Source organism: Neovison vison, chromosome 2 (genome assembly GCF_020171115.1).
Source record: "Neovison vison isolate M4711 chromosome 2, ASM_NN_V1, whole genome shotgun sequence".
Lineage (NCBI taxonomy): Eukaryota > Metazoa > Chordata > Mammalia > Carnivora > Mustelidae > Neogale > Neogale vison.
The window spans coordinates 27,920,827-27,944,913 of record NC_058092.1 but is presented as its reverse complement, the minus strand read 5'-3'; the positions used below and the strand labels follow the sequence as shown (position 1 = coordinate 27,944,913).

The following is a 24,087-nucleotide window of genomic DNA, read 5'->3' as shown; positions in this document are numbered from 1 at the left end:
GTCCATGCCTCGTGCTTTCCTTGACGTGTGCTGGGCTCAGTGTGGGTCCAACGTGGTAGACAGTGGGCTTAAACTTGGGAACACATTGGGATCCCTCGAACCACATTAGCTATTCAGATTTAATTGGTGTGGGGGTGTAGCCTGGACACTGGGATTCTTTTTAAGTTTCTCAGGTGAGAGGCACCTGAGTGGTCCAGTCTTTAAGCCTCTGCCTTCAGCTCAGGTCATGATCCCAAGATCCTAGGATCAAGTCCCTCATCAGGCTCCCTGTTCAGAGGGGAATCTGCTTCTCCCTCTCCCTCTGCTGCTCCCTCCTTTTCCTCCCTCTTTCTCTCTCTGTCTTAGATAAAAATCTTAAAAAAAAAAAAATTATCAGGCAATACTACTAAGCAGCAAAGTTTGAGAATTGTAGGTGAGTGCTTCAGTTTGACCTGATGAAAAGCGGCTTTTCTGGTCAGATTTTCTGTTGAAGAGGCTGTTCGTCTCCTTGCTCTTTCCTGAGGTAGAGAGGTTGAGGTAATCCTGGGCCCTCCCCTCGAGTGTGGGAGCTTATCCAACAGGAAGAAATCAGGCTCTGATTCTGAGAAGTTTTGGGCCCCTCTGACAGCCCCAGTTAAGGGGAGCGACACCACTGCTCTGAGAAACCAGAAGGCAAGCACAGAAGGGAGGTCCTCACTGTAGAGATGTCCCTGCGCTTGAAGTAAGCGAGGAGGGCCACCCCGTCTGGAGTGACGAATGCGGGGGGAGTCCCAGAGCAGCCTTCGTTGCAGACGTTTCCAAACGTGAAGAGGACTTATGCTGGGAATTTGGCCTGGAGATGAACAAGAGGTCCAGTTCTATTAAATGGTGTGCCAGCGACTTCCGCAGCCTCCGCAGAGCAAGGGAGAGCCTCCAGGCCGGGGAGGGAAGCTAGCAGGCTAGCTCAGACTGCTGAGACTGAAGCACGCATCCTCCTTCCAGAAGCATCATGCGCCAGACCCCGCAGGCCCACTGTCGTCCCCATGTGAGGCACTGGAAGGATAGGGCAGGAGGGGAGACAGACCTGCTGAGACACATTCCTGCTGAACCCTTGGGGTAGAGCCACAGCTAAGTCTTCAAACCCCAGGGATAGATTGGCATCTGGTCCTGGATTACTGGGAAAAGCTGTCAGGGACCCCAGAAGTATTGGGGGCCAGGAGAGCCTAGTGCTCATCAGGCCATAATGAGCCAGATTTCCCCAATGGCTACCCATCATTCATTCCACTAAGCTATCTCTGCTTACAATGCCAGCTACTGAAGGAACGTCAGGATGGACAGGGTCCTTCCCCTGGAAAGCTGACATTTCAGAGGGGAAGACTGACAATTAAAAAAGTAAAAATTCTTACAGATGTCATGAAGGAAATAAACGAGGTACTTGAGAGAGAACCCAGAGGTGGTTTTATTTTGGAAAGTATAGCCTGAAGAAGTGAAATGTAAACCAAGGAGTCTGCTGTTTAAAGACCAAGGGAAGGCAGAAAAAACTGCCAGTGCAAAGATCCTGCTGTGGGAACCCAGGAGGTGGGGGGCAGTAACAGGGACCACTGTGACCATCAGAGGGGAGAGAGACAAGTGAGGCTAGAGAAGGGGACAGGACTGGGGCAAATGATACCAGGCCTTGTGCGTGAGGAGTGTAGCTGGTTCCAGTGCCAGTGAACTTGAATTTTTCCTAACTCAGCAGAACTCCTACTTCACCCCATTCAGCCAGAGTAGCAGAAACGCAATGCCGCTGGTTCATAGTTCTCCCTTTCCTTGGAACGGGTTGAATTCTAGCACATTTCCCTTGAAGATGGCCATCGTGGGAAAGGCGGTCTGGTCTGGTGCTCATCCCATCACACTAGCATCGCTGAGATGTCCTCATTTCCTTCTGGCCTTTTGTGATCAGCCCACTCAGGCTGCCACCCAGTCACTCCTCCGTGACACACAGACCCTTTCAGGAGTAACCCATACACCTCTCTTGGCATTCAGATTTTTATTCTACTTTTCCCAGGCCATATTAGGCCCAGGAAATTCTTAGGCTCTTGGCTTATTTAGGCCCTGTTTGCCCGAATGCAGCGCACAGCTGTTTCTTTGGAGGGTTTTGTTACTGCCTGGCACTCACTCGCCCAGGAAAAGAGCTCGGATCTTGGTGCTTCCCAGGCCTGGACACCCGGCTGACCCTCCAGCCCCCAGGCTAAGGAGAAGCTGGTCTAGTCTCAGGGACCAACCCACTACCCCCACCAAGTCTCAGTCTCCCAGATCCCCCTTGCTACACAGTTTTCTAAATTTGTACGTGCACAGAAATTCTTTCCATTCCTCCCCCCGAAGGCTAAGCTTTTGGAATTCAGAAGCTAAAAATGAGCTCTGCATTCTGTTGTATCATTTGTTTCCCGAAGTCACGAAGGCAGAGTAACCTAACTCTCTGCAGAGGGGAAGGAAGGGACAGCAAGGAAAAGATGAAAAACATCTTTCCAAGTGTTATCGCCCTATTGGATTTGGTGTTTTGCTGCTCACTGCTGTGGCCTTTGTTCAAGCCTGAGTATACACCAACATGGGGAGGCCCAGTTGATGACTGAGCCCCCAGAAATTCTGATTGCCCAGGTGGCCTGGTGGGTCCCCATCTTGCCCTGCCCTCCTGGAGAGAAGAGTGCAGGGGGTCTCTGTCATTTGGAGGAGGGGACTGCCAGGCTGGACATACAGCCGGAAGTTCACATCTCCCTGGGGGCCACCCAAGTGATGGAGCCCCTTGCCCCCCCAACCCCCTGGATCTCAGCTGGATGGGATGTGAAGGAGAACATCTAGCACCGAGTTCCAATCTGGCATCCCCAGCTGAAGGGCCCCCCGCCACAGAGCAAAGGGGGTCCCTTGAGCTCCTGTCAACGTTCCAGAAAGGACCCAGAGAAACAGCACATAGTATGTGAAGGGTGACCAAGCTGGTGTGCTCTCTGTTTTGGGCTGAAATTAAACAGATAGAGTGTGGGCACCCTGGCTTGCTCCCCCAATCACATGCCCCAGCATCTGTAAAGTGAGGCTTATAATCAATAAAAGGGAAGAAATGACTTTATGTAGGTTGTATGGGAGACAAAATCTTTTCTTTTTTTAAAGATGATTTATTTATTTATTTGACAGAGATCACAAGTAGGCAGAGAGGCAGGCAGAGAGAGAGGAGGAAGCAAGCTCCCTGCTGAGCAGAGAGCCCGATGCGGGGCTCGATCCCAGGACCCTGGGATCAGGACCTGAGCCGAAGGCAGAGGCTTTAACCCACTGAGCCACCCAGGCACCCCGAGAGACAAAATCTTACTGAATATGAGGCTTGTGTGGAGGGAAAATTCTGACAGAAGCTTTGACAGCAAGAGGATCAGGAACCACTGATCCATTCCAACTCTGTCATTTTATAGCTGAGGAAACTGAGGCCCAGTTCTTCAGAGTGAAAGGGAAGGAGGAGGGCTCTGCCCAGGCCCCATGGTGAAGTTAATGGCTGAATGCCAAGATAGTTGTCACAAACAGCTACAATTTGCTGACTCCAACTGCAGGCCCAGACCTGTGCCAGGGGCAGTGGGAGGGCAGATCCATAGTCTTTTTGGTCTCCCAGGGTCCCCAGCATCTCAGTGCTCTGTACATAGCAGGCGCACCATAAATCTTCACGGGATGGAAAAATCATCTCCTTTCATCACAACAACAACCGGGAAGTATATCTTAATAGCCTCATGTTACCCATGCGCCACCAGGCCCAGAGAGGTTAAGTGACTTGCTCAGGATCTCACAATCAAAGAGCCAGGGAATAACATAGTGAGGATTTGAACTCAAGTCTGTAGGACTCCAGCTCCATGATCTTAACTACTGCACCGTTCTGCTTCCCAGCACTCCTGACATCACACCGATGGCAAAAAGAAGCCGTGTGTCTGCTCACCTCCGTGGTGGCCCCCACTGGGGTGTGGGGCTGGCACTGGAAACTCTGCCATACCCAGGGCTTGGGTCTTGGCCATAAGAAGAAGCCAGAAGCCAGCAGTACGCAGGGTGTGCTGGGTCACAGAAGCCTGAGGAAGCTCCTCAGGGGTGAAGGTTTCTTCCTCTCCTTCTGTGACAGGCAGATCTGCCTATACCTCATCAAGCAAGCATCTTCGCTGTTGTGACAGGCGTCACTTTGTTATGGCAGTACCGTCTGCTGGTGTGCCCAAAGTTGGAGAGCCAGCAGGCAGCAGGAGCGTGTGTGAGTGAGTGTGTGTGTGAGTGTGTGTGTGTGAGTGCGTGAGTGGTGCAGCCAGTCTCCTCATGTTGGTGTCCTGACGACAATTTCTCATTTCCTCTGGCTGGCACCTTTCATTTTTATTCATTACCTCTTCTCCCTTCTTTTTTCTTCCTCCTCCTCTTTTTTGTTAAAATGCTATATTGTGAGGCAACGGAAAGTCTCTGGGGGTTGGGGATGGTGGTGTCAGCTCCAAGTGACTCATCTAGCTGATAATTAGAGCTCTGGAAAACCCAAAACTCATTCCTGGCAGAGTCAGGGCTTCCGGAATTCCTAGGCTTTTCCCTTTGTCAGAGACAGAAGCTGGGGGCTGTGGCCTGGCTCCTTTGTGTCTGACTTTCAGTCCCCACCTTTACTGAAGTGAGCCTGAGCACTTTTACTGGCCAGGTCCTGCGAGAAGCTGTTTCCATCCTCACCCAGTCCTCTCAGTGATCCCATGAAGTGTGATCCCTACTCTAACAGAATGGTAAGGTCAAGGAACCCACACAGAGCCACTCAGCTTGTGAGAGACGCAGCAAGGATTCAAATCTAGTCTTTCTGGAATCTGCCAGACTTGGTTCAAATCACAACCCTGTCGTTATTAGCTGTATGTCTTGGGAGAGGTTACTCCCCCTCTCAGAGCTCTAGCTGCTGCTTCTTCTGTAAACAGACTCCCAACACTGATGCCTCTAAAGTGCTTAACACAGCATGTGACACAACAGCAGGGAGCTGTTTTGATTACTGTTGTCACTTAGTCCTGTCAGCCCAGTGGGCACCAGGTGTTCCGAGAGACAAAGAGATGGACACAGAGGAGGCCAGACTCACACCGACTCTCATGTCCTGGTACTGCTTGTGTGGAGATGACACAAATACACATACAGGGAAGCACCTGGCCACACGCCTCTAGGAAAACCCAGCAGCACACATAGGCTTGGAGATGTATGCCCACACATGGATACAGAGTGACGCAGGAAACCGCCAGAAAGACACCCGGGAGTTAGACAGTCACATGTGGCCAGCACACTGGCTCACACCTCCGAGACAAAGGATTGGGGCCACGGTCGTTGGTGCCACTGCTACTGAGCCCTTCTAGCTGCTTCTGGATGCCAGAGGAGGGAAGCCAGGCTCTCAGAGGGCCTCCGTGAGTCACCCGCCTGATGCAATCCCTTTAAAGGGCTCATCTGCTGGTGCAAGAAGCTGATTCATGGAGGGCGTGGTTGCTGGAGGAGGAGGAGAAAGGGACCGAAACTGCAGCAGGAGGGACTGAGAGGTTAGATGGTTGGAATTGTTAACAGGACCTCTTCACTGTAAACGTCCCTGATCAAGGCTCCAGGGATCTTCAGGTTGGAGCGGGGTTTCAAAGGAGAGGGGCGCTGAATGAAATAAACTGTGAGGGCTGAGACAGGAATTCTTGTGATTTCATTGAGTCCAACTGCAGCAGCTCCGCGCACAGAGCTACAGAAACCGAGAAATGGGGATCAAGGAAGAGCCATTTTTCTGACAAATACAGTGCAACTGGCCGATCTTCCAACTGCGGGAGACTTCTCCCAACCTGGCAGGGCGAGTGTAGTGCACGCGAGGTCCTGCCGAGTCGGGACGCGGGCGGTGTGCGCGTCCCAGCCTCACCGCAGACGTAGATAAGCGGTAAGTACCGCCCCTGTAGTGAGGCAGTCTCCAATCCTGTTACAGGTTTCGGCCCAGACCCCATCCTGAGCCAATCCTCTATCGGATTTCAGCCTCCCTCCTGAAGGCTTCCGCCCATCCTCAAGATGGCGCCCCAATCCCGAGGCCGCGGGGCTGCAGACACAGGAGAGGGGCGGGGTTCGGGGTTCGGGGTGGGTCTGCGGCTCTGGCCCGAGAGGAGGGGGCGGTGCGTCACTTCCGTTGTCAGGTGGCGGCGCCGCAGCCATGGAGGGAGGCGGCGGCGGCGGTGGCGGCTCGGGTGGCTGCGCTGGGAGGCGGCGGTGAGCGGCTCCCACGCTCCCGGCCCGGCCCCGGCCCCCCGGGACGGAGCGCCGAGCAGTCCCGGCTCCGGGCTACGGACTATGGGCGAGCAGCGCTGAGCACCGGGGGAAGGTGAGGGCGGGGGTCCCGGAGCGGGGAGCCAGGCGGGGGCGGTGCGGGTTGGCGGGGCGGGCCTCAGCGGCCGTGGCGGTGGGACCCGGGTGACACCCCGAGGCCGTTCGGGTGCGACAGAAATGGCAACAGCGAACGCCCCCTCCTCTGCTGGGGTCTGCCCTTCCCGAGCGGCGGGGGCGGGGGCTGCTGTGAGCGGGGTACCGGCCGGCAGCGGGGAGCCTCGGTTCGGCCAGAGCTCCGGGAGGTGGGCACTGCCAGCCTTTCTCGGAGTCATTCGGCCAGTAGTGAGGGCACCGGCGTTTGAACTTAGCTAGCCCCAGGAGGCACCCTCTGCCTCTCCATGCTTTCCCCCCGATCCCGAGAGGGACTTGAAAGTTAGAAGGAGTCCCCAGGGCGGGCCAGCCACGGCTTCCTCCAGGAGTTCTCATCCGTCGCAGTTGAGGAAATTTGGGCATCGCAGGAGGCGTTCAGGTGCGGGTCAGAGTTACCTGGTTGCCAGGGCTGCGTTTGGCCGGCCTTTTGCTGGGAGATAGCACGCCGCTGTGGTCAGTGTCACCTGCAGTGCCAGGTCAGGCCCGCCCATTCCCACACCACTCGGCCACACCTTCCGGGCTGTGGGTAAGGGCTTTGGGATTTCCGACGCTGCGTTCTCTGCCAACCCCCGCTCCCTAGGTTTGATGCCCGTTTGTTGGCGGAAGGAAGAGATGACAGCTGCCTTTGGTGGCAGGATAGACTTTGCTCTGTTTTAAGTCACGGGAGAAACCGGTTGGCTTTGGTTGGTTTTGAGAGCAGTGGGGAAGAAGGTAGTCACCCTGGGCTGGGCACATTTTCCTCTTGGTTTAGCTTTGCATGAGATAAGGAAGAGCAGAATATGCAGTTGTATGGCCAGAGAAACTGTGCTTGTGAGGTGCTTCAGGACTCCTTGTGGGCCTGCTGTGACAGTGGTTTGCCGAGGTAGCCCTCATTTATTCATTCATTCCCCACATGACAACAGTGTCTTTGCCTGGAGAAGCAAGGACCCTCTGGTATAATGGTGAAGAGTGGGCTTTGGAGTCAGACTCCCTGAGTTCAGATTCTGGCTCTGCAGCTTTCTAGCTGTGTGACAGCAGGCGAGTGGTATAACCTCTCTGTGCCTCATTGTCCTCATCTTTAAAAACAGGGGTGAAAACATAGAGTTGTTGTAAAGATTAAAAAGTTAACACATGTAGGGGCACCTGGCCGGCTCAGTCAGTGGAGCTTTCAACTCTTTTTTTGTTTGTTTGTTTGTTTAAGATTGTATTTATTTATTTGAGAGAGAGAGAGAGAGAACCGGCGTGCACCCCAGTCCAGGGAGAGGGAGATGGAGAAGCAGACTCCCCATTGATCCAGGAGCCCCATTGGGGGGCTTGATCGCAGAACCCTGAGGTCATGGCCTGAGCCAAAAGCAGATGCTTAGTCGACTGAGCCATCCAGGTTCCCTGAGCTTGTGACTCTTGATCTCAAGAGTTGTAAGTTCGAGCCCTACATTGGGTGTAGAGATCACTTAAAAATAAAATCTTAAAAAAAAAAGTTAACTCATGTAAAACACACAGAACCATGTCTGTTACATGATACTTCATAACTTATTTCAAGAAGCTGGTGGTCTGGTTAAGGGAGGTTAACCTGTAAACAAATAGTTGAAATAAGGTGTAAAAAGGCTAGTAGCAGCAGGCAGAGAGGGTTGTGGGAGCCCAGCCTGGGTGGGGGAGCGGGTCCTGGGAAGCCTTGGCTGAAGTGATGACAGTGGGGTTGTGTCTAGAAGGATGGGAAGGCTTAGCCAGTGAGCATGAAAGGATAAGGTGTTCTCCCTAGAGATAAGTACATACATAGTTTGTGTTTTAAATTGAAAGGTATTTTGTCTTTTTTTTTTTTAAGATTTTATTTATTTGACAGAGAGACAGCAAGAGAGGGAACACAAACAGAGGGAGCGGGAGAAGGAGAAGCAGGCTTCCGGCCCAGCAGGGAGCCCAACCCTAGGACCATGACCTTAGCGGAAGGCAGACACTTAACAACTGACCCACCCAGGCACCCCTAAATTGAAAGTTTTAATTAATTTATTCATTTAAGTAATCTCTACACCCAGTATGGGGCTGGAACTCAGAACCCCTAGATCAAGGGTCATACATTCCATTGACGGAGCTAGCCAGGCGTCCCTGAGTATATGCATAGTTTATTCCAGAAACCTCAGATTGTGCCATGTGGTGGTATGAAAGTCAGCATGGTGCAAGGTAAGGCAGTGTAGGTTGACAAGGAAATGCCACGTTAACAGGTTAGGACTTTATGCCAAGGGCAGTGAAAAGGTTTTCAAGTGGAGGAGTGACATGATTGGATCTGTGTTTTAGAATGATCTGCCTGGAGTCAGGCAGTCCCCTCCCAGCAGAGGAGGGGAGAGCCTAAAGGACTAGATTCCTCTCAAGAGGCCACTACAGGCCCCTGACTAGGGAGAGTTGGTGCCAGGATGGAGGTTCTCTGCCGAGAAAGCACTGTAGACACCGGGTGGCAGGTGTCAAGCTCCCTGCCTTGGTCTGAGCTTCGCCCAGCAAAGAAGTGCCTGGTGCATATGCCCCTCTCTTCCTGGGGTTGGAGGTCACTTGAGCAGCTGGGGAGGTAAGGCTGCCCTCTCAGAAGGCCTGTCATAGGGGGTGCTGCCCTTGCTCCCCTGTGTCTTTTACATTAGCCCTGGGAAGGCAGCACAGTGTTGTCACTGAGAGCCTGTTTAGGGGGCATCTGGGTGGCTTGGTCGTGAAGCATGGGGTCCTGGGATCGAGTCCCGCATCGGGCTCTCTGCTGGGCGGGAAGCCTGCTTCTCCCTCTTCCTCTCCTGCTGCTTGTGTTCCCTCTTCCTCTGTGTCAAATAAATACATTTTCTCTGTCAAATAAAGAAATAAAATCTTTTTTTTTTCAAAGATTTTATTTATTTATTTGACAGACAGAGAGAGAAGGGGAAGCAGGTTCCCTGCTGAGCAGAGAGCCCCATGCAGGGCTCGATCCCAGGACCCTGAGATCATGACCTAAGCCGAAGGCAGAGGCTTCAACCCACTGAGCCACCCAGGCGCCCCTAAATAAATAAAATCTTAAAAAAAAAAAAGGAGCCTGTTTGGCTCTGCAGTAAGACAGATCTGAGTTCCAGTTCCAGTCCCAGCCCTGCTGGTCACTAGAGGTAACTTTTTCTCTCCATGCCCAGCTTTGTCATCCTTAAAGTGGGGACAGCGAGGCCCCTCCCTAGGAGGGCTGTTGTGAGGATTAAGATGTTGTGGGTTGAGCATTTAGCACACATGGAGTGAGAAACACTTGGTAAGTGTTATTACAGACCAGAGGAAAGAACTTCCAAGAAAGAGTTGAACTGCGCCTCATGGTGCTGTCAGAAGTGTCCTGAGGGATCACAAGATCACAGGATTTTATTGTATTCTTCTGAAAAGAAAATCTGTGGGGAGTTTACCCAGTCTGTATGGGAGCCCTGCAGATGATTCAGCTCAGCTCTTTGAAAGAACCAATTTTTTTAAAATAGAAGGAGTGCTGAGGGAAAAAAAAAATACCATGTTTTAAAGTACTTGCGAGAAAAAAGGTATCTAGAGTTTCTTCTGTGTGTGTCCCTCTTAGTGACCCTGGTCTGGTATCTGAGTTAGTTTCCATAAGAAGCATCACACACATTGATGTGTGGAGGGGCTTAAAATACAGAGCCCCAGTTGCACACGCGTGAGCCCCCGTATGTGGTGAAAGGTGGATGGAGAGGCAGTCCCTGGCCTGGAGGAACTTTCGGTCCAGCAGGGATGAGGCAGGCTCCTAACCAATTAACAGTTGCATGGTTTGGCAAGTCTCACAGCAGTCTGTGCGGCGTGTGGTGGGAACCAAGAGGAAGGAGCAGTTCCACTGGGGGAGAAGGAGGAGATTGGGGAGAACGTCGGAGAGCCCTTAGAACTTAACTGGCTCCCAAAGGGTGAGGAGAGTTTTCCGAGGGCTCACAGGGCACCCCGGGCAAGGGAGCAGCGTGGCACGGGCTGGGATGCGTGCTGGTGTGGGTGCGACTTTAGAAACCACAGAGGCTCTGGCACAGGGCTCTGGGATGTGTTGGGAGAGGTCAGCACCAGTCCAAGATGCTTGAACTTCTTATTCTCTTGCAGTGGGATGCTTTGTTTTAAGTGGGGAAGCACCGTTAGACCCACATCTTCCCCAGCCAGAGCCGTCTAGCTGCAGGGGGAGAGTGGACTGGGGAGAGAGCGAGTCTGGAGTCCTGTAGGAGTCTGCTCCAAGGCTCAGAGCAAGGGCTCGTGAGGGCATGGATCAGGCCAAGGTGGTTGGGTTGGAGAGGGCGGGTGCCCTTTGGGGAGAAGTTGGTCAGACTCTGGAAATGTTTGGAAGTGATGGTTGAGGGAGGAGCAGCAGTGGCAGGTGATGAGAAGGTTCCTGGTTTGGGTGACAGAGTGAATGATAGCACAGAGATAGGGAGGCTTGACAGACAGTGGCGGGTGAAACCCACCAGCTCCATTCAGTAAGACCTGAGAGCATCTCACCAGCGAGGATCAGTTACAAAGTCTGTGGCACCCTTTCCAGTTCAGGCCAAGCTTCCTTCTGGTTGTTCCTGAGTCAGCGCCTGGGAGAAAGGCAGCTTCCCTCCCTTCACCTTTCCTCTGCCCAGATTTGCCCAGGGAGGTGACCTTGTACAGCGTTTCAGAAACTCAGCTGGCTGAGTGTGCAGAACTCCTGTGATTTCTCCAGCCTTTGGATGGCCCCGCAGAGCAGCTCTTCTCCATGCTGCTTGAGCTGATGGGGTCCTGGACAGCACCCTCAGGGGAGAGATGGCTTTCCCAGTACTCCCTGGAGATCTTCTCCGGAAAGAGAATTTGCAATTGGATTTACTTCCTAGGCTGGATTAGCAGACTTCCGTCCCTCTTCTCTAGAAGGAGAGGTCTGCCAGAGGCCACTGGGACTCAGAGCACCAGAGAGGTGAGAAGGAGTTGCCCCATGCCCTTGTTCCCCTGAGCTCAACAGGAGTGCAGAGCTAGACCAGAATCTGATTGTGATTGGCGAGGGTGCGCGGAAGGGACAGGGTTTCAGACAAGCCCTTTGGTATTGGGGAGATTTTCACAGGATTTGTCCTTGGGTTTGTGGGGTCAAGAAGGTAGAAGAGAAAGTGGCCTGAAATCAGAGCACGTCTTCCTCCTCCACCTGCTCAGATGAGACTGGGGACTTGCAGGTGACCCAGGGCCCACAGCCATGTTGCACATCCTCTCAGGCTCTGTCATCAAGATCTGGGATGGCCATGCCTGCTCCAGGTTACTTACTGCCTTAGCAGTGGTTCCATTCTGGCTCATGGGTGCTTGGGTCAGTTTTCATTATGAGTGTGTCTAACTTATTCAGCAGGCTCTGTGCTGATAACCTTAGGTGATTCTCTCTGTCGTTTGCTCTCCAGACAGAGCTGTAGTGACCATCAGATGATTTTGCACACCTTAGGGATCTGCCAGAATCTGCAGGATTCTAGAAGAGAGGTTGCTGCTTCAAACAGTACCTTTTATTATTATTATTATTTTTTAAAGAATTTCTAAGCTCCCTTTTCATAAACTGGAGCAGCCTGATTTGGGTCCAGCAAGCAAAGGTATTCTTTGGAGTTGAGGTGCCCCTTCCTGTGGGGGCACTGAGGACTCCTCCCCCTGAAGAGACTACAGCCACATGGTGGTCATCCTCTTCTGATTCATGGCGGTCTACCTGGGGAGTGAGTTCAGGCTCCCCAGAGCTTACACAGCGCAGTAATACACAGGCCTGACGATTTAAAAGAAACTCTAGTTGTTGGAAAGCCCCAGAGAAAACTGAGAAGGGCTCTTGTTATTCATAACAAAGCTGTCCCCTCTGAATATGTTTACAGACTGTCACCTACTTGGCAAAAGAGACAGAAAATGTTTAACTTTTAAAGAGTCTGTGACCCAAGCATCCGGGAGGAAGACAAAGGGGCACAGACTCTGTAGTGGGAACTGGCGAGAAGAGGGCTGGCGTGCCTGTCGTTTGTCTTTAGGTTTGGGCCAGAGCTAGTCTGAGGCTTGATGAGGGGACAACAGGTACTTCTAGAGAGAAGCTTGCTTCCTTGGGAGACCTTAGGACTGGCTAGCCCCAAATTCCGTGGAGCTTTTGGAACCCCGTTTCTGGCTTCTGCCAGCTCTAGAGAACAACGATTCTGCTCCTTTCTGCAGTCGGCTTGGGTTCCTGGAGGTGCTGCATTTGGCGGGAGTTCCCCAGGATGCATTCTCTTCGGACTGCTCTCCCAGCGCGGTCCCTTCTGAAGGAAGAGGAAGGAAACTAGCCAGAAAAGGGAGATTACCACCACTTTGCTAAGTACTCCTCAGTACATAGTAAATATTTCTCAGAATCTAAGGAAGGAGGGGTGCCTCTGTTTTATAGAGGAGAACCCCAGGCCCAGAAGGGCTAAGTAACTGGTCTACTGTTTCACAGCTGGTAGGAGCAGAGCCAGACTTCCAGCCTACACTTGGGTGACTCTAGGTCCCACGCTAGGCCATTCAGCCTGGCCCCAGGGAGTCCGGCCCACACGGAATCTTGGAATCAGGGAGTTGTAGGAAGGGTCTTTGACAAAGTTGAAGCAGTCCCTTCTTTGCCAGAAGATTGGAACTGCTCCTTCCTGCAGGTAGGTCCCTTCCTCTCCTGGCCTGTGGGGAGTGGGTAAGGAGACTCGCCGCCGTATCACCTACAAGTTAAAGGCCTGGGCTCAGATCAGACCTGGCTTCAAAACCCAGTTCTGCCACTCACCATTTGAGTGACCTTGAGCAAGTCACTGCCTGTCTTCAGCCTCATCTCCTCCTCTGTAAAATGGACACTTTGCTCCTTGCTCCTAAGGTAGTAATGAGGGTTACGCGCGAGCTGCTACTGTCTGTCACAGGTTCAGCCTAGTGCCTGGCCTGCAGCCAGGATGCAGGGCCAGCTCCGGTGAGATCCGGGTCAGCTCTTTGCTAGCGGGTCTGGGAGTGGTCCAAAAGAGGTGTCCTGAGGCAGCTCCCGGGTCTCCAGTCTGAACATTTTGGTGGTCCTCCCAGCCTGGATGGATACTAGCTGGCAAGCGGGAAGTACCTTATGTGCATGTGTGCAAGCTGCCTGAGGGAGCTTCAGTGTACCAGGAGTGCTTTTGTCCCTTCCACCCGACCCTCCTGATGCGGCCTCGCAGTGGCGCCCAGGCTGGTGCATTCTGGACACTCCTGCTTCCACCCGTGGCTCATGCTGTCCTCCCTCAAGTGTGCCTTCCCCGAGGTCCGGCCTGCCTTGAGCCCGTTACTCCTCTTAACAATTCTAATGGGTTAAAAAAATTTTAGATTATAAAAATGTATTGTTATAATAGTGTATGGTAACATAGTTAAGCAGTATGGAAGAATATAAAATAAAACTCTCTCTCCCCTCCTTGGGCCCCTCGTCCTGCCTGGAGGTACCCACTTTGTGTTTCTTCTAGAAATTTCCTGTGCGTATTCAAGTGTGTGTATAATCTTTTTTTCTTTACGCAAATGGGATCATATCATATACAAATAGTACTGGTTTGTTGTCTGGGTTTTTTTTTTTTTTAAAACATAATATACCATAGGTATCTTTATCTGCAGGTGTGGACTTAGTCTTATAGGCTGCATATAGGTTCCATAGAATGGAATGGAATGTATTGAACCATTCCTTTCTTGGTGGACGTGTAGAATGCTTCCTGTCTGGATATCCGTGTGCATGCGTATTTTGGTTTTTGTGGTTTCATCTTTTGTGTTTTTTTGCAGCTACACATGGTTCTACAGGAACCTTCATTGGGCACATTTATCTTTGTGAACTTGCATGGGTATATGTATAGGATAAATCCCTAGAACTGAAAGGCTGGGCCTGAGGTGTGCTTTTTTGTTGTTGTTGTTGTTGTTATTGTTGTTGTTTTTTACTTTGTTGCCTGTGGTTTCAACACATACTTTCTGCGCACCTCCCAAGCCTGGGCAGGGGATTCTGAGGTGGCCAAGGCGTGGGCCTTGCTCATAGGAGCTCCCCCTCCCAAGAGACAAACAGGCAATGAGCATGTTCTCGCCATTGTGAGAACACAATGAGTGAGAACACATTGTGAGAACCATGGAGTGTCAGTGGTAGCTCGTGGACCTCAGCACTGGCCCTGGCTAGCCTCTCGGTGACTCAGAACAGGTGAGAATCTCACAGAGGCCCGCCGTCTGAATGGCTCACTGAGGGGCACTCCGATGGCCCCTCCTGCCGGAGCCTGTGGCCATCCTGCCCCTCTGAGCTGCCACAGCCAGCAGCATTCATGAACTGTATTATTCATTGTGAAAGTTGTGAAATTTAATTGGATTTAATTTTTGATGGAAGCAGTTAAGGCAGTTTGCTGACCCCAGTCCAAATTGCCTCTCTTACAGGATGATGGCATAGTGATTTTTGCTGTTAAAAACAGTATAAAGAGAGGGGCACTCAGGTGGCTCAGTCAGTTGAACATCCAGCTCTTGAGTTTGGCTCAGGGTGTGATCTCAGGGTCATGAGATGGAGCCCTGGGTTGGCTCTGTGCTGGGCATGGAGCCTGCTTAACATTCTGCCCTCTCCTGCCCCACACACCACCTCCCCCCCCACCCCCACCAAAAGCAGCAACAACAACAGTATAAAGACTGAAAATCACTTGTACCTGGGCCTGGCCCAGGCTTTCCCCGTCTGTTGCTCTGGAAATCTGGGGTGGAAGGAAGGAAACGGAACATTTGTCTGGCACCTCCCCCACACAGTCCTCAGGGAACCCTGTGCAGGGGAGGCACCATCCCTCTCCTCTAGGTGAGCCAGGGGCGGGCTGAGAAGCGGATTCAGCTTGCACCGCGGACACGAAGGTGGCTCGCAGACTCAGCCAGCCTTTCTTCAGTCACTTGCTCTTTTCTCCTTGCGTGATCTGGGCCATTGTGGGCGGCAAGAACCCAAACTCCACATGGGACTCTGTGGCAGGCCTGGTTCCCTGGCTGAGTCACCGCACAAGGCAGTCACTGATGGCTTGAGCTGCGAATGGGTCCCCTTAGTAGCAGGGCAGGCTGGCAGGAGAGGGGAGGGCTGTCAGTGACCTGGTCTGGCCTCACTGCCCAAGGCAGAAGACCCCCCTACAGAACCAGGGGGCCCCCAGGAACGTCTCCCAGGCCTGGCTTCTCTGGATGGGCGATACCAGAGCAGCACAGCCCCAGAAAGAGCTACTAAGTCTGTCCCTTCCTCCTCCGACACCCACACACAGTGACGGATTATTTGTTGTCACATCAGCTGCTTCCGGAGGCCCTTGGGAGGGACGAGCTGGTGGCAGGACTGGCACAGCTGCTCTCAGAGTGGCTGCCGGTGAGGCCCTCTGCCCCGTCTGCAGGGACTGGTCTCCCCTCCTTATGTCTTTTCCCCCAAGGGGCCCAAGGGGCCCACGGGTCCACCTCTGGGTACACAGACTTGGAGCCCTTTCTCCCAGAGTCACTCGGGAACATATCCTTCTGCCCAGGAGCCTTTTGCCTCCAGACTCTCTGCCCCCGGCCCCCATGGAGGCCACAGAGGAGCCCAATGGGGACTTCCTTGAGGCAGTGGGACCAAGAGGGACATCTCTGATTATGTAATCTCCATGTATGTGACTCTGGCCTCCTAAAGGACATGGGAGCCGAACTGCGGACACTAGGCCTGCTGTGAGCAGGGGGTCTTTGGGCCCTTGCCTGTGCTGGCCACACTGGAGTCCTGCCGGGGAAAGGTGGCCACAGAGGATGGGTCTGGTGCGGATGTGCTGAGGGGGAGCAGGCTGGGCACAGGGCCCTCGCTCTGGCCGCCCCTCCCACTTCCCACTGGGCTGAGTCACTTCCTCTCTGGCCGCTGCAGGTACTCTCCCACATGCTGGAGAGCAGGGGGGTGGGGTTCACCCTGGGCCACGAGAGGGAGCTGAGAGGGAGCCGGGCTTGCCTTAGAAGCAGCCAGTTCACTGGGTACCCCCGAGGCATTAAAGCACAACGGTTAGGGAATGATGTGATGTTACGGATTCTTGACAAATTGGGGCTATACATAGCCTGCATTTTAAAAATGAGCAAAATCATCACACTGTTTTGGAACAGTGAAGATGACAGCACATGCATGAATCTTTGTCATCAGGGAGTCCTGGCTGAAGCCAAGGGATTACTAATCCACCTCCCATCCCCCCCAGCTCCATCCTGAGCTCGGAAGCAAATGGCTTCCAGTGGGTTCCTGGAGAGGTTCCTTATAGCCTTCAGGCTCCCAGGGAGAGGGTTCGTGCCTACTTCGGGGTGGCTGTCATTAAAACTCAAAGGAAAAGCTGACAAACAGAGCCCCCCCCCTTCCCTCCACCTAGCAGGAGGCGAAGAGATCAGGCCTCAGGCAGCCTCCTGTGGGCCTGGTAAACTGGCCAGGGTCTCTAGGCTCCTCTCTCACAGAGGGTAGGTGATTAGTTCAGGAAAACAAAGCAAGTGAGTGACAGAAGCTGGAATTTGAATCCAGATCTACCTAACCTCAAAATCCATCTTGCTCTCCCAACTAGCATTTGGGTCCCTGGTCTACAATTTGAAACACAAAGAATTCCTCTTGGTTCCTTGAGTTGACTTTGTGGTTGGAGAGCAGGTTAGAAGTTGGGAGCATTGGTAGAAACATCTACATGTGAGTTTTGGGATGCGGTGGGGGTGGCTCCCAGAGTGGTTGGGTCGTGAAGGGGTGGGGGACACATACTTGTTGGCTGGTAGAAGGATATCTCAGTAACGCTCAGCTTGGTCCCTCTCTCCAGAGAGACCTGCTTGGGGGCCCAAAACACCTCCTTCTCCAGGGACAAGCTCAGCCCCTCTCTCCCTGCTTGCCTGCAGCTTTCTGGCTGGCAGCTCCCCAATTCCAGGAGAACAGTTGCTAATAAGGAAGCCCAGAGGGCACTGTCCTCTCTGTGCTTGCCACTCCTAGGCCCGCAGCCATCATCAGGTGGGAAAGGACCAGTGGAGGAAGAAAGAATATGGGATTCAGAGCTGGAAAACCTGTGTCCACATCTCTCCTCTTTGAGCAAGCAGTCCGGTAACTTTAGGCAGGTCTCGGGATCTCTGAGTCTCCATTTCTTTTTCTAGACAATGCTGGGTTTGGTGGTAGTGGTGCGGGGCGGGAGCATGAGTCAGTTACAGTCATGTATTGGAAGGTGCTTTGTAAACTACAGAGCTGTGTGCAAAAGTTAGTTGTTGTTGAGAGTTCATTGAGGCTGTGGGCCTCCCACGTGGGCTCTGAGTCTGAAATTCACCATCCAGGAAGGAGCCTGGGGAAGTTTCGAGGGAATTGTCAGACCTCGAGTGTGGAGGGGTCTGGTCTACCAAGCAGAGCCACATGTCTTAGTCGGGTCATCTGCTCAGATTTCACACTGCTCACCTCAAGCCTTGGTGTTTCTTTCCAGGTGTAGTCAGATAAAATGCAGACTTGAGCCCCAGGTTCTCTTCTCTGGGGGTAGCAAGAGTGCTGGGAATCTTTCTGATCCGTAGAAGGACTTTTGCACTGCGAGCCTAGAGTGACCCAGAGGACCGATCACTGGTGTTAGGGGCAGCCCACGCCATCATTCACGTGCGCCCACATCTCGCTGCGGGAGAGCAGATCTTTTTGCTGGCTTCAGCCGAAAGGGGGCTAGTGTGTCCCTTTGCCAGTGAGAGGTTGGGCCCAAGCCTCAGGCATGCTATGAATGAATTCACTCCTCAGTGGGGGCCACTCTCTGGCAACAGACACCGGCTAAGCACACCACCTGGCCAGCAGCCAGCCTGGCACCCTCCCTGCCCCAGGCATCCAGGCATTTCTGACATAGGACTTTGCCTGGACAGATGGTTCCCGGCACCCTTGCAGCCCAGTTCCCTCTAGCTGTGATCTGATCCTGTATTCTGTCTCCTGCCATGAGCGGGTGGACCAACCGTCCGTACTGCTGGGCCCCACTCTAGCCCTAGCCTCCAGCTGGGTGGTCTCTGTCCCCTTCCCCATTGTGGCTTCTTATGCATTCTGGGTTCATAACAAACAGATCTACACTCCGTTTTCTCATTCAGCAGTGTGCCAGGCCCTGGACAGTGTGCAGGGAAGCAGCAATGAATGGGAGTTGCTCCCTCAGTGGTGGGGGGAGTCAGATAAATCAGTGGTTACAGGACAGTGGGAGGGGACAGAGGTATGCTCAGATGTGCTGGCAGCTGGAGGAGGAAAGGACTTGCTGCAGTGAGGACCGAGGGAAAAGGATGAGCCAACCCGGGAGAGGAGGGCAGGGCAAGGGTGTACACAGCACACTCAGGGAATTGTGAGTCATTAGGTGTGGCTGGATTTAGGGGGCCTCCCAAGGCAGTGAGGCTGGACAGGTAGCCTCTGGCCAGGCCCTGGCCAGGCTCACTGAGGAGTTGGGGTTTCCTCCTGAAGACCAGAAGGGTATCAGAGGACCCCCTCGGCGGAGATGGACAGAAACACTGCAGGCCCAGGTCCCAGAGCAGAGGAGAAAGTGCAAGGTGCTTGAATCTGTTACTCAAGGCCCCCGTTACAAAGGTAGCTGAGGTGGGTCTTCTATGGAGTCTTTCCTGCATCCTTCCTGATGGGCCACCTAGAGCAGCGTCCCGCTTGCCTTGCACCTGAGGCTGGGAGGAACCCTTTGAAGATGTGCTGCAGAAAGATGCCACCAGGTGGCAGACCTGGAGATGGCACAAAGGTCTCTTTCTTCCCTTGTAACACCATGTTTGCAGGGGCTGAAGGTGGGCGGGGGGCATTTGAGACGCAGCTCGGCAGCTCTGGTTCCTGCCAGCCCGCCTCTGCCCAACAAGGATGAGATCCCCCATCCTGCCACTGTGGACTGTGTCCGCACAAGGAGTCCCTTTGAATCTGTGAATTGGACAGCACATTCCTGCGGGGCTTTGGGAGCTTCAGCAGCTTCAGCAGCTCGCTCTTTCTCCTGTCTCTGACCTCAGAGTCAGTAGCAGGCCTCGTGACCTTCACCCCCAAACTCTTCAGCGACTCTCACCCAAGAAGGACGTTCTCCCATGTAACCACAGTGCACTTTTCAAATTCAGGGAACTTAACATCCACACAGTCCGTATTTCGATTTTGTCAGTTGCCCAGCCATATCCTTTATGCCTGCCCCCCACCCCCCCGGATCACTCACTGCATTTACTTGTCTTATGTCTTTAGGCTCCGTTAAGCTAGACTGGCTCCACAGTCAGTGTTTTGTTTTATTTATTTATTTTTAAGATTTTATTTATTAGAGGGCAACTCCCTTGGGTCTCCTCCCTCCTTGGAAGCTTTGTACTATCACTTTGCTGTACCTAATAAACCTTGCTTTACTGCCCACCAAAAAAAAAAGGGGGGGGGAGGATTTTATTTATTTGAGAGAGAGAGAGAGTGTGTGTGTGTGTCTGTGAGCACGAGCAGGGGGAGGGGTAGAGGGATAAGCAGACCCCCCCCCCTCTGAGCAGGGAGACCGACCAGGAGCTCTCAACAAGGGGCTCTCTATTCCAGGACCCCGGGATCATGACCTGAGCTGAAGGCAGAGGCTCAACCCACTGAGCCACCCAGGTGCCCCGGTCATTGTGTTTTTGAAGCCTATCGGCATGTTTTTGTTGAATGTCCCTCAGTTTGGGTTCATCTCGTGATCACATTCAGGCTATACATTTGGGGCAAAATAACAGCCGTAAGTTGACGTTGTATCAGGAGTAATACGATGTCAGTTCTGTTATTAGTGATACTAACTTTGATCCCTTGGTTAAGAGTCACAGCTTGCTTTGTTTAAAAAATTGAGGTATATATACACACAGTTTCACAGATCCTTTAATTATCTAGTTCAGTCGTTTTGACAAATGCGCATCCTGGACTAGAGGCACTAGGTCTTAATTCAGACCCCAGGACAGTCCCTTACTGTGCCCTGGGTTGATGACTGCCCAGAGCAAGAGCACGAGCTGCTGTGGGCCTCTGCACTCCCACTTCTGCCCGGCACCTCTTCCCCTCCTCCGGAGCTCGGCTAGTGCCCCTACCGCCACTTCCCCCGGCCAGCAGCCCAGTGGCAGGTTCAGGGTCTCTTAAGCCTTGCCTCTGGATACCCTCTTTCTTCTGCCTCTACCCATCCCCTCCCCCTAGTCAGTGCCTATTAAGTAACAACCCCTTTCTCTTCTGGGCAGGAGAAATACAGAGCTAGGTGTTTAAACTAATGACAGCGCATGCTACTGAATGCTGCAGTATAGAGGCAGATACTATGCTGAACCTCTTTTTCTTTTTTAAGATTTTATTTATTTATTTGACAGAGATCACAAGTAGGCAGAGAGGCAGGCAGAGAGAGAGGGGGAAGCAGGCTCCCCGCTAAGCAGAGAGTCTGATGCTGGGCTCCATCCCAGGACCCTGAGATCATGACCTGAGCCAAAGGCAGAGGCTTAACCCACAGCTGCCCAGGTGCCCCTCTGCTGAACCTTTTGCATGGGTTGTCTTACTGAATCCTTAGCTCAACCTCCTTGGGTAGGTGGTGTACTCTGTGTTTTGTAGATGCTAACTAAGTAACTGGTCCAAGATCTTACCACTGCTAAGTGATGGTGCTAGGGTTTGAACCAGGATTGACTCACCCCAGAAAGCTAGCTCTGACTCAGAGGTTCCCAGCCGCTGTGGGTTATGTGGATGGAGATGGGATCCCTTCAGCCTGCGGGTGACTGGGCCAGGCACAAGACGGCGGGGGTCCTGTGTTCTTTTACCCCAGAATGTCATAGACATGGTTCTGTCCGTGTTGTGCTGTGAAGAAGCCCAAGACCCATTGCTCTCACCATGTTACTGTGCTCCCTTAGTGTCCTCTCTGCTCCCTCCCTCCTGGGGTGGGGTGTGGGTCTAGACACCCAGACCTTTAACGCGTGTGCGGCCGATGGGATTGAGGCCAGGATGGGTGGGAGCTCTGTGCCCCCTTTTATGCACTGTGTGAGCCAAACAAAGCTGCAGGGTCCCTGCCTTCAGTAGACAGTGCCAGAGGTGAAGTCCAGAAGAGAGAGGTCTGCACAGCTCAAGGACTTTTTGTTTGGTTTGGTTTGGTTTGTTCTGGCAGAGCCAGAAGACGTGGGGGTGGGGGTGGGGCTGCTGGCAGGGACTGCTTGGATCTTGACATCGTCCTCTCAGCCTGACCCTGCAGTGTAGACACAGCCCTTTGGCTCCTGGCAGGCATGGGAGGCTCCTGACATGTTATGGCTACCAGCTGCCATTGTCATCATACATCCAGACCCATGGCAAATGACGCACTGGGCCAGGGTCTGCTGCCCGCTCCTTGCAGAGACTGACCTTGCCCTCTGCCTTCACTGGTTTGGTGTGCAGGGTCACCCATCTCTCCAGGAACCCAGAGGTTGCAGCAGGAAGCCCAGGCAGTGTTGAGTGCAGAACTTTCCATGCAGTGGGCGGGCTCCATCGCTGCCCTCATACTTGTGGGGGACGGGGGGCTCGCTCCGTCTCTGTGCACATGTGCGTGTCGCTGCCTGGGGCGTCTGTGAACCTTCATTGTGGGAGGGGATACTTCTGGGTGTGAGTGATGGTCCCCTCCTTGGTCTGGCCGGGCTTCAGTGGCTTTGTAGTGGGTAGAAGTGAAGAAAGGCTGAGCTGGGGGGCCCTCAGCACGATCTCTTTGCAACCCACCTCCTTTTGTGGTTGATGGGATGTCCACCCCGTTGAACCACATCCTGCCATAGAGGGTCCAGCCTGGCCCTACCCTGCCTGGCTGTCCTGGACACTGTCACACTGCATCCCTGGATTTTGCATCACGGACTTAAAACCTTATGTATCGCTAATGGCCCAGCCTTCATTGCCTTGTGGGAGAGTTGGGCTCCCATCACCCAGCCCCTTTGGAGTACAGTGACCTTAACCCCAAATTGACAGGATACAGCAGGCATCCTCCTCCTCTGGACATGGCATGGTGGCTGTCATAGAGCTTTGGCCCTCCAGCACTGAGGCCCTTGACTCACTCCCCAGTCGGGGCCAAGCAAGTGAGCCCTCATCTTTTAGGATTGAGGCACACAGGTGGCAGATGGGGGAAGCCAGGCTGATTCTCTTTCAGTGCCTGTCTCCTGGCTTCCTCCCTCCCCGCACTGTTGCCTCACTTTGCTTCCCAGTGAGGGCAGGTTCTGGGGGAACTGGTGCTAACTTAGGAGGGTAGCACTTTTAAAGTTGACAGATTTAAAGCTCTAGAGACTTCTAAGCCAGGACAGCTGAGTTCCTGGGGAGCTGAGCAGCAGGCCCAGGAAACACCCAGGCAAATGGCTGTCCCTTAGCCAGACTGGGCCCGGGCCCTTCACTCCAGCCTAAAGACCAGTGTCTCTGGAGGGGCCTGGCCCCAAGTCCTTCTAGACAAAGGTAGCCACACCTTCTACCTCAGAGATCTCACTGTGAAGCTGGGATCCCTTAAAGCAGCATCTCCCATGGGACCATCAGTGGCCATTTGCAGGTGTGTCTCTGGAAGGGAACCCATCAGGATGATTGGGGGGGGGCGCATCCTCCCTGTACCTCCGCAGGGGGATGGGAGACAGGAGGGTCCGTACTCGGAGGTTTGTCTTTGCTGACCCCTCTAGTGAGCCTGAGGCAGCTTCCTATTTTCTGGGCCTCCTCTTCATACCGCTTCCTTTGCTCCGCCAGCCCTGGGTGGCAGAAATGGATGTTCAGGAAGGGAAACAGCCTTGCTCTCGCTTCCCCTGCCAGCATCTTTTCCCTCTCCCTGCCCGTCTGCTCCCATCCTTCTGTCAGCCTGCATTTTGGAGCAGTTCCCAAGCCATGTGCTTGAGCTGAATCTGAGTGGGGTGGGTGGGGTCAGGCTGAGCCCCCTCATTGTCTGTGCGGCAGCTGCTCCCGACAAACTGTTGTCTAGACCGTGCCTGCGCGGAGGCGTCCCGGCAGCGTCTACGCAGATGCAGATACGGTGGCGCCTCCGTGGTGCTCTCCAGGGAACCAGCCAGAGAGGGGGGCTTCGTGCTGCAGGGAAGATGGCGACTGAGGGTAGCATGGAAGCAAGGCCAGCTTATTCCTGGGGCAGGAGCAGCTCCCGCACAGGGCTGCTGACCCCGTGACAACCATCACCACCAACTAGGGGGGAGGCGTCCAGCCATTCCCAGAGAATCTGTGGGACCAGGAGTTGGGGGTGCAGTGGTTTCATACACACACGTAGTTTTTTTTTCCTTGTGGAATTTTTAGTCTAGTGGTGGGGAAAGACAGTAAGCGTATAAACACACACATAAGGATGCCTGGCAGTGGTTAAGCATCTGCCTTTGGCTCAGGTCATGATCCCAGGGTCCTGGGATCGAGCCCTACATCAGGTGCCTTGCCCAGTAGGGATCCTGCTTCTGCCTCTTGTTCTCCCTGCTTGTGCTCGCTCTCCTGCACGTGCGTGCTCTCGCTCTCTCTCTCTCTGACAAATAAATAAAATCTTTAAAAAAATAAACACACAAATACATGCTTAATCACAAGAGATGGAAAGTGCTATGAATGGAAATTCCGTGATAGAGTAACTGGGACCCAGTGATGGGGGAGATACCAGCGAAGGCTTCTCTGAGGAGGTGGTTTGTTTGTTTGTTTGTTTGACAGAGAGAAGCACAGGGAGAGAGAGAACACAAGCAGAGGGAGAGGGAGAAGCCCGCTTCCCACTGAGCAGGGAACCCATGCGAGGTTTGATCCCAGGACGCTGGGATCATGACCTGAGCTGAAGGCAGAAGCCTAATGACTGAGCCACCCAGACGCCCCTCTGAGGAAGTGATACTTAAATTGAGAAGGGTGTATAGAAGTTAGGCAAAAAGTGGAAATGCTGCTCCAGACACATTATT

The 24,087-nt window shown here is 53.2% G+C and overlaps 1 protein-coding gene across 2 annotated transcripts in view; it reads left to right on the top strand.

Annotated features, from left to right (window-relative positions):
* The first annotated feature begins 5,484 nt into the window (after positions 1-5,484).
* STK40 (serine/threonine kinase 40) overlaps positions 5,485-24,087 on the top strand; it is a 40,384-nt gene continuing 21,781 nt past the window's right edge. Inside the window, exon 1 of one of the 2 annotated variants that reach the window (XM_044237812.1) lies at positions 5,485-5,863. The gene's annotated coding sequence lies outside the window, so the exon portion shown is untranslated. Of the gene's footprint in view, positions 5,864-6,162; positions 6,296-24,087 lie in introns of those variants that run through there. The other variant, XM_044237811.1, reaches the window with a different exon arrangement.